Here is a 10144-nt window from a genome sequence, read left to right on the forward strand (position 1 = left end):
ACTAACTTTCACAGCGACTATAATGTGGCTATTTTTCACTGTTGATTTTAATGTATTAACTAACGTTTACTAATGGGACTTTATTGTAAAGTGTTACCTTGTACTTTATAATCGTTTGCAATTTAATTTGTTTGAAACCATTTTACTCTGAACATGTATATACAATAAACCAATACAGTAAGTTTTTTTTTTTGGTTATTATACCTGTTAAAGAAACCTTTATTGCAGATTAGTTCAATATCGTGATAAAATTCAGCAATTAATCGCAACAAGAGAAAGAAAATCTAATACCGGCACAAGCCTAATCATAAGCTTTATTCATTTATTTTAATTTTTTTTTTTTTTTTTAAACAATCCATTCCATATGTACATGACTTTCATTTGTCATGAGTGCAGTTTTTAAAAAAAAACAAAGTCTTTAGGAGTTGAGACATTTGAATGGAAACTGATGGCAACCAACAATTTCAAGACTTGAATGTTTCTAACAGTAGTGTATTACTGCTGTGCAAAACAAGTGATTAATATATGTTTATTTCAGTCATGTTATGAAACATCACTAATACAGAAATTACCTCGCTATGAAACTCATATGTTTGGGTCATTACATTTCATTACAATGTTGAAATCCAACTCATCAGATCACTCATGTTTGCCCAGAAACAATGGGTTATCATTAAATGTCTTTCTAATATAGATGACTTTTATTTTGCCTGAATGACTTTAAAACTATGTTTGCTGCTGACTACTTCCATTCTGTGTATTTTCACATCTGTATTCAGCTTCTAAAAATATTAATTTTTGCTCTGAATAAGTCATACACAAAGTGAGTAAATTTATGAGAATGTTTGAAAAGCATTTTGGGAGGCCTAATCCTTTTAACTTGTTTTTTTCTTTTCTTTTTTTGAAAGACTCTGAGTGTAGTAGAATCAGATGATTCATGTAGCGTTAGCGAAGATGACTACATTCCAGATCCCAGCGAGGAAAGCAATGACAGTGACTGCAGCTTGGAGTTATCCATGGAAAATAAAACCAAGTCATCTATTAGTCAAAGCAGAAACAAGTCAAGACAGAGCAGAAGCTTTGAAATGACTCATGACTCCTAATAGCAGAGAAAAATCATGCAAAACATATGGTAACAAGTAGACCAGTGTTTCAGTGCCACTTGACGAAGAGACGTCTGTCTATGTTAATCCTGTTGTGAAAAAGGAGGATGGATCAAGAAAATACAATAAGAAACACCACTGCCTTTATTGTGGACAAGTTGTTCAGAAAATGTCCTGACACTTGTTACGCAGACACAGTGACGTGGTTGAGGTTGCAAAGGCATTAAGTTTGCCAAAGAACTCAAAAGAAAGACGACTGCAGTTAGATTATATACGAAACAAGGGGAACTTTGAACACAACACTTAAGTTTTGGAGAGTCACAAAGGCAAACCCCTACCATGGAAACAACCAAAAAAGAAAACTGATGGACAAGAGTTTTTGCACTGTTTACTGCTATGGATTGTTCAAAAAAAAGTGATGTGGCGACATTTTCAGGTCTGCAATTTCACGCCTCAGGGTAAGACGTCTAAACGAGGTAGAACAAGAGTTCGAGCATTATGTGCTTTTGCCGAACCTGCTCCAACTGGATTTAGTGACGCATACTGGAAGTTCTTAAGTGATCTGAATCAAGATGAGGTTGCAGTTGCAATTAAGGAAGACAACTGCGTTCTTGAATGTGGTTACAGACTGTTCAACAAAAATGAGAATATTATCAGCCAACACCAATATATTTGACAAAAACTGAGAGAACTTGGCAGACTGGTACTGGAAGCAAAAAAAGTTAGCACATGTGAAGTCTATCAAAGAACTCATAAAACCTGAAAAGTACAGTTGTGTTGTCAGAGCTGCAAGATGCCTAGCTGGATTCAATAGTGAAACTGGCAAATACAAACGTCCATCTCTTGCTCGGAAAGTCGGACATGGCTTACATGCTTTAGCCATGTTTATCAAATCTGAGGGATTGAAGACTAAAGATCAACAGACTGCCAAAGATGCTGAGGAGTTTGCAGTGCTATATCAAGAAAGTTGGAAATTTGATGTTGGAAGCCAAGCCTTAACTCAACTTAACCAGGCCAAGTGGAATTCTCCTCAGATCCTACCTTTCACACAGGATGTCCAAAAACTTCATTGTTTTTTGTCTGAGAAACAACAGCAACAACTGAATACCCTCCAAGAAGAGCCTTCTTCATTAAACTGGAAGGAACTTGCTAAAGTGACCCTGGCGCAAGTTTTCTTCTTCAACCGCCGTAGAGCAGGAGAGGTGTCTCGCATGTCTTTGTCTGTTTACTCGTCAAAGGACACATCAGAAACTCATGAAGATGTTAACCTAGCGCTTACAGCACTTGAGCAGAAGCTTTGCAAACATTTTGTCCGGATTGCCATAGTAGGAAAGCGAGGAAGGAAAGTCCCTGTTCTCCTTACTCCGCTCATGAGGGAATCGCTGGACACTCTGTCTGAGAAGCGAGAAGAATGTGGAGTGCTGAATGAAAATGGAAACTTGTTTGCATTGCCACACTCTGTCAATTACTTGAGGGGTTCTGATTGCATTAGGCAGTTTGTGAACGAATGTGATGACATCAAACACCCCAAAGCACTAACCTCAACAAAATTAAGGAAACACATTACACACTACTTTGTCCACCATTCTGAACCTAAAGACTACAGAACTTGACCAGTTGGCAGATTTTCTCGGCCATAACATTGAGGTCCACAGAAAGCACTACCGCTTTCCAGAGGGGACCCTGCAACTAGCCAAAATAAGCAAGGTTCTTCTGGCGTTGGAACGGGGACGACTAGGAGAATATAAAGGAAAGAATTTGGATGAAACTCAACTTGATGTGACTGGTATTAAGCCTTTTCTTTTAAAAGGACAGTCAATCTGTAAATTGTTCTCTTTAGTTTATAGCATTTGAATAAGTAGAGTCGAACTGACAGTAGTATTTGACCTTTGAATACTGATGTGGAGGGCAAGTTTCATAGTTAGAATTTGACCAAAACTAGACTGTTTTAGACCAGCTGTTCATGTAGTACTTTTGCATAATCTTGGTGTGGTTTTTCCAACTCATTCGTATTTTTTTCTTACTCAATCTCATTCTCAGTCACTTACCCTTTTAGAGACTATTGACATGGAAGTGGATGAGATGGATGGATGTTTGCAAGATGAAGGTATATTTGTACAATTGTTAAAAAAAGTCATAAATGACCTATTAAATATTTAAATAATGAATTTAAATAATGCTATTAAATGTAGATATTCTGCACATTTGGTTTTTGCTTTAAAGTGTCATGAAACTCCCATTTTAAGATGATCATTCACACCTAAGATTTGAAAAATAGAGATTTGTTGATAAATTTATGTTGGTAAATCTTAATCCAGTCACTAAACACTAGTTATAACATTACAAATAACACTGCATTATAACTACATGTAAATATGTTTGGTAACACTTTACTTGAAGGGGTGTTCATAAGTCTGTCATGAAACCTTTATAATGGTGACATGACACGTGTCATGAATGTGAAGGAGATTTTATGCATGCTTATGACAACTGTCATTATGTGTCATTTGCTCATTTATGACATTATAAATACAAAGATGACATTGTTTATGACGACTTGACATAAATACATCACAAGCTGTTTGTCTTTTTCATGACAACTTGACATTATCAATACAACAAAACTTATCATAAATCTGTCATAAACATGATTGTCATGAAGCCATTATTGTCATGAATTTTATAACAGCATCATTAATATTTTTCTTGACCTCAACTACTGTTACAAGCTGAATTTGTCATTAAAATGTAAAATATTGTAATGCCACGCCAGCAGAGGGAGCCCTCACCCACTGACTGGCTGTTGCTGCTCCCTCTGCTGCTTCACTGGTAACTTCCTGTTTGGTGGCCATTTTAAGGAGGCCTAAACCAAACAGGCTGCGAAGTATTGTTTTGCTCATGTGGACTCTACCAAGCGTTTTTTCCCTGTTTCCTTTGCCCTGTTTTTTGTCAGTTCGACGGTTTTGTTTATTGTCATAGTTTTGCTTTTGTTTCATGCCATAGTTCTGTCTAGTTTTGCCATCGTTCCTTGCCTTGTTTATTTGTTACTTTTCGGACTGCTCTCTTTGGTTTTGGACTCTGCTTGTTTACTGGATTTACGTACTCGCCTTGGATATTACTGTTTGTTTGGTTATCGACCCTGCCTGTCTTGACTACGATCTGTTAATAAAAGCTCGCTACTGGATCTTACACGCTTCTTACGAGTCTGCATTACAAATATTAATGACGCTGTTATAAAATTATTTGACACACATATAATGACACTTTTAATGTGACATTTTAATGACAAATTGTTTGTTCCACTGAAAAAGTGATCCGAAAAATATTCATGACACAATTATAATGGCCTCACAACAATTGTTTATGACAGATTTATGACAAGTTATGTTGTCTTGGTAATGTGAAGTTGTCATGACAAAGATAAAGACCAGTTGTGATGTTTTTAAGTTGTCATAAACAATGTAATCTTTGCATTTAAAATGACATGAGAGTGAATGACACTTAATGACAGTTGTCATAAGCATGCATAAAATCTCCTTTATAATCATGACATGACACATCATGAATACTAATGTTTCATGACAGTCTTATGAACACCCCTTCAAGTAAAGTGTTACCATATGTTTTATTGTAATTTAATGTTTGACATGTGCTTACTGATTTAATATATCCTCGTCTCTCTCTATCCATCAGTCATCTGCTGCGTGGATTTGTTATCCATAAGACACAAATCTATATGGAGAACAAATATTTGCAGATAACAAATATATATGGCAGTTAATACAAGTACATGTGACTACTTACCAATTTAACATAGCTAGAGAAAGTTCAATCTTGACTGGGAAATTGAGTATCTGCTCCGATGTTTGCAGAAAAAAATATAAAATTTAACATAAATGTTCTGAGCTTGTGTTATTTGAAAGTTTTAAATGGCATACATATTTTAAGTGTATATACATTTTAACATCTACCTACGCATTTAACTTCTATAACCATATAACGGCTTTAATTGCCTCAAGTCTCTCGATCTGTCATTGCCACTGCCTGTGGAGGACATAGTCTATTATTAGCACAGCTTTTAAATATGAGAAGTACTTTGCAAATAATATTAGAATAAAACTAATTAAAGTGTATAGATTTACTTACCAATGAAATGTTCTCCTGTGTACAGCCGCTGCTGAACAGAAATTCTTTATAAAAACCAAATATTTATTGTTTGTTACTACAAATCAGCAGGCAGAACATCGACTATGAGCAATCATATTATGCAGAGAGCAAATACTTTAAATTAAAATTTGAGTTCTCACCTGTTTAATTTATGGTGCCAAAATATATAGTATTGTAAGTAATAAGTTGTGATAACTTAATGTCTTTAGTAGTCTCACGTAGCAGAAGGTCTGGGAACTTTGGCCGTATGAAATGTGTAAATGTCCCCACAGACGGGAATGCAAACAGTGAATCATTTACAAACCTCTCAAACAAGTAAAAATAACAACGCTTGAATGTCTTTTAAACAGTCTGTACCGTAAACCTTGCATACTGAGGAATCCAGCATTTGAACTTTCTTGATTTAATGCTCATTGTGACCGATGCAAACACAACAGCTTTCTTTTTCGATCAGATGGCCTGTTTCCAGATGGACTATTAAAGAACACGATACGCATGTCTCCCAGAAATCCTGTACGCTTCAGCCAATGAGAGGACAATTTCCCGTGGTCTGTGTCTCTCTGTTGCTTAGTCTTTTATAACGTCAACATTAGTGTTTACAGTCATTGTGGTGAACATAAATGCACATACTGTTTTTCATTTGTAAAACACTATGCATGCAAGAGCCTGTTTCAGGTTCCCATTCTCATATAACTTAATGTCTTTATCTGCGTATATTATGTCCATGTGCACGATCCCGTTCATGTGATGGTGCAGTGTCTATTTGGTGCTATACATTAGAAAAATATGAAATGCAGACTGTAAAACTCATTGCTGAATTATTTTGTTTGTTGCTGATAACATGTTCTTTATGTATGCGTAGGTAAACAAACTGCAGTAAAGAGAAGTTGGACGGCAGATGAATGTGCTGTCGTTGAGAGACACCTGCGCAAGTTCATCATACGCAACAAAGTTCCAGGAAAAATGGAATATCAGAACTGCATTGAAGCAGAAGCAGACGCCTTAAAGAATCGTGACTGGAAGGCAGTAAAGCACTTTGTCAAAAATCGCATTTCAAGCATTAGAAGAAAAGTATAGTAAGCTTTGGTTTTCAACAAAAGTTCTGGTCTGGTTGATTTTTAGGATCATTTGGTTTCATTGTTTTAACCATGTTTCTTGACCAAAAATTGCTGACCAAAAATAAACTTGTTGATGAAGTGTAAAATGTTGTCTAGCCTCTTGTTGTAGGGAACAACTGCCCACTGTTACCTTTAGTTAATAATATTAGAATCTAATATAGTATATCTTCTATGACAATTAAGGCCAAACAATGGAGACTGATGTTTCTAGAAAGTTATGTTGGGCCCCTGCTAAGATATAAAGACTAGAAATGTGTGCATATTTGGGCTCCTGGTAACATATAAAAACTAGAAATGTGTGTATATTTGTGAAATGGACAATTACTAAATGTTTAAACCAGACCCCACAAGTGACTCAAAAATGCACATGGAATTTTTCTGTGAGAATTCTGTTACATAGAAGTGATATTTGTTATTAGGATTTTTTTTGTTTTGTTTTTTTTGAAGCCTGTAGACCCACTAGAAATGGTGGACCCCACAACTTGTCAAAAAACGCTGGACCCCCTTATGTAAGAAATGCAAGTGTGTGTGGGGGTGATTTTATCTCAATCATCATGACCTTATGTTTCAGTCGTATCCAAAATGAGAAATTGTGAACATTGTGGAACGCTAAAAACACACTTAAGCAGTTTAACGTTTCATTCATACTCGACACTGGAGGGCGCTCTCGCGCAGAAAGTACTAAGAAGAATCCTGAAGTAATAACAAGTGACGTGCCAGGAAATCCCTAATATTGACAAAGGCATCCAGCTATTGCTGCAGTTGGATCCTATAATGCGCGTCTCGGGATTATAAGAGCAAAAAACGTGTTCCGTTTAATCGTCCCCTTACGCCGGTCACTATAATTTGTTGTAAAACAGGACAGATAGTGAAACTAAAGCGTTTCTGCTGAGATCACAGAATTTACCGGCATGTTGGTGCTGTTGTGTGAATGGTCTCTTATCATTAAAAAGCCAGAATGCCGTTGCCTGTGTGAACAGCATATTTCTGTATTTACCGGTAAAGTCGCACTGGCAATTTTCCGGCAAATTACTGGGATTACTGTGTGAAAGGGGCTAGAGACTGACTTGGGAGTATTGTAGGATTTTCACAATCAGTATAACCCACTGTGACTACACAACACTGTCATCTAGTGATTGTCCTTTCTATATACAGTTTAGATACACAATAAAAGAAAACTCCCTGTTGAAAAACTCTATATTTGATGTTGTATTTACCTTTAGAAATCGCTTTACTAGAAAAAAAATAGGAATGTATTATGTATGAATGCAACAGTAGTGAAGATCACCTTTGCTGGACAACACCTGCGAATGAATAAATATCTAATTGTAACATACAATATCAAGATCATAAACACTCCTGTCACACCACTACAGTTAGAATTAATCATTAGAAAATTACAAAATACATTTACATTTATTATTGTTTAAAATGTTTACAAAGTATTTGTTTCAACTATGAGTTTGTCCAAATCAACCTCCTCTACACTGCAAAAACTGAAATCTAAGAAAGTAAAAAAAGCTTATTTCTAGAAAATGTGTCTTGTTTTTTGCCATTAAAGATAATTAGTCTTATAAAATACATTGTGCAGTAGACTATAAATCTCAATTTAAAAAAATTGATGTTTGTCTTGTTACGCAAGTAAATGTGAACTCATTTTAAGCAAGGTTTTACTAGAAACAAGTGACAACTATAAAGCCCAAATATTGGTGCCTGTTCAATTAGACTGTTGTGCTATTTTTAAGACTAATATAGCACTAAAATTTCTTATTTCAAGAATCTTAAGAAAAGATTTATTTTTTTTTTTTTTTTTTTTTTGAGTGTGTGTGTCTGTCAGTTTTTGAAAATTCAATTAAGAAAAATTGCTGTGAACAAACACTTGGCTAAAAAGTGTTTTAATTCTGATTTATTTCGTACTGAAAAAAATTTGCAAAAACTCATTCAACATTTGTATTCACAGAATTTTATGTGTGTGGCACATGTGACTGAGCTTAACGTATATTGAACCCAGAATATTCTTTGATCCAGAAAACATCACAATGATAAATGGAAGAAACAAAAATTTTATACGTTTCAAATAAGACAAAACAAAAATTTACAGAACACACAAGTTTCTCACACATTTGAAGCTTTATGTAATTCGATCACATCGCCGATGTAATATTTTATAGGGACATATGTAATGTCCTGGTGAATGAAACTGTAATACGGTGTGAAGTCTACAAGTTCATCTGCGTTTACTAGTTCAGTTCCTTCTGCCAGGTTGGGAATCTCAACTTTATAAGACATGTAGTCTCTGTCAGAACAGACAGTGCTGTACCTCTGACACTCAAAACAACACAAAGATGAATTTATGACATAAATGTTCTTCACAAGTCCAAATTCTGGCAGGCTTCTAGACTGCATCGGTTTCTGGGTCATAGGATGGAGGACGGAGGACGGAGGAAACAAATAGGGATACTGAGAAGCACTCCAGATTTAAAATAATGAATTGAAATGAAACCCAGTTGATTTAGTTAATTTCATTGATTTCTTAATATTTCTTTGTTATTTTCTAATATTTTATATTTATGTTTACATGTATTGTTTTCCCTAAATATATGTATAAATTCATTTTGATTGAAAAATGGAGAAAGTGTATGTGGATTTGTTAAGTTAGAAGTTCTTCCTGGTTGTTATGAGAGGAGATTGGTGGAAGGCTCGAGGGGGCGGGAGGAGAGAGAGGATCAGACTGAAGAGACTGAGGTCTCCGCAGAGCAAAAGTGGGCGTTTCTGAATTTGGGGGTGTTTTTTCAAACTACCGGGTGTTTCTAAATCACGCAATCAAAATGATCCCCCTTACCTAACCCCACCCCTAAACCTACCGTCGCTACGACGTCAGCCAATCAGGTAACATGGTCTAAAAACGGCCCGACCTGTAACTCCCATTACTTTCCTGCAGAGACCTAAACTTGGAGGAGTGGCAATATGAGCAGGAAAAATTGATAAGCTTTGGCTGGATTGTAAACAAGGAAGCCCACAGTATAGGAATCAATAACATTAGTATAGAACCTACAGTAGTAGTGTCAGCCATTCTGCCTTGGTTTTTTTACATGCCTCTAATCAATTTACAATTACACAGTAGGAAAAATATTAAAGAAATGAACAAGTTAGAAAGCTCAGAAGTACAGGACTATATTGAAAAAAAAAAACATATCAAAGTGAAATTATCAAACAATTTATCTGTTTTTTTCAGATAAGTTAACAGCAATATCTCTGGCATTACAATGGATAGAGGAAGTACAGACAAAGAGAAATGTTCTATGTACAGACTCATTAGCAACCTTAGATAGTTTGATTAGTGGAACCCCAGATAGCACACGTACGTCTGCAAGATGTCTGTTAAAGATCTCTTGATCTGGAAAGCATCCGCTGTGTACAAACGTCTGGCAGACATCTGTAAGATGTCAGTTTTACATACATTCTAAATCATAAACATCTTAAAGACATCTAATAGATGTCTATTTGACATCTAATAGGAAACGTCCAATAGACGTATTGCAGATGAGCAAACTACGTCTTGCAGATGTCTTACAGATGTAAATGCAGACGTCAAATAGACGTCTCTGAGATGTACGTGTGCTATCAGGGACATCACCAGCTAGACAAGATATTGTATATGAAGTGTTACAAAGCTTGTTCAGGTTAAGACAAAGTGGACTAATAGTCGAATTTCTGTGGATTCCATCACACATAGGAGTTAAAGGAAATGAGAAG

This window comes from Labeo rohita, unplaced genomic scaffold (genome assembly GCF_022985175.1).
Source record: "Labeo rohita strain BAU-BD-2019 unplaced genomic scaffold, IGBB_LRoh.1.0 scaffold_390, whole genome shotgun sequence".
Lineage (NCBI taxonomy): Eukaryota > Metazoa > Chordata > Actinopteri > Cypriniformes > Cyprinidae > Labeo > Labeo rohita.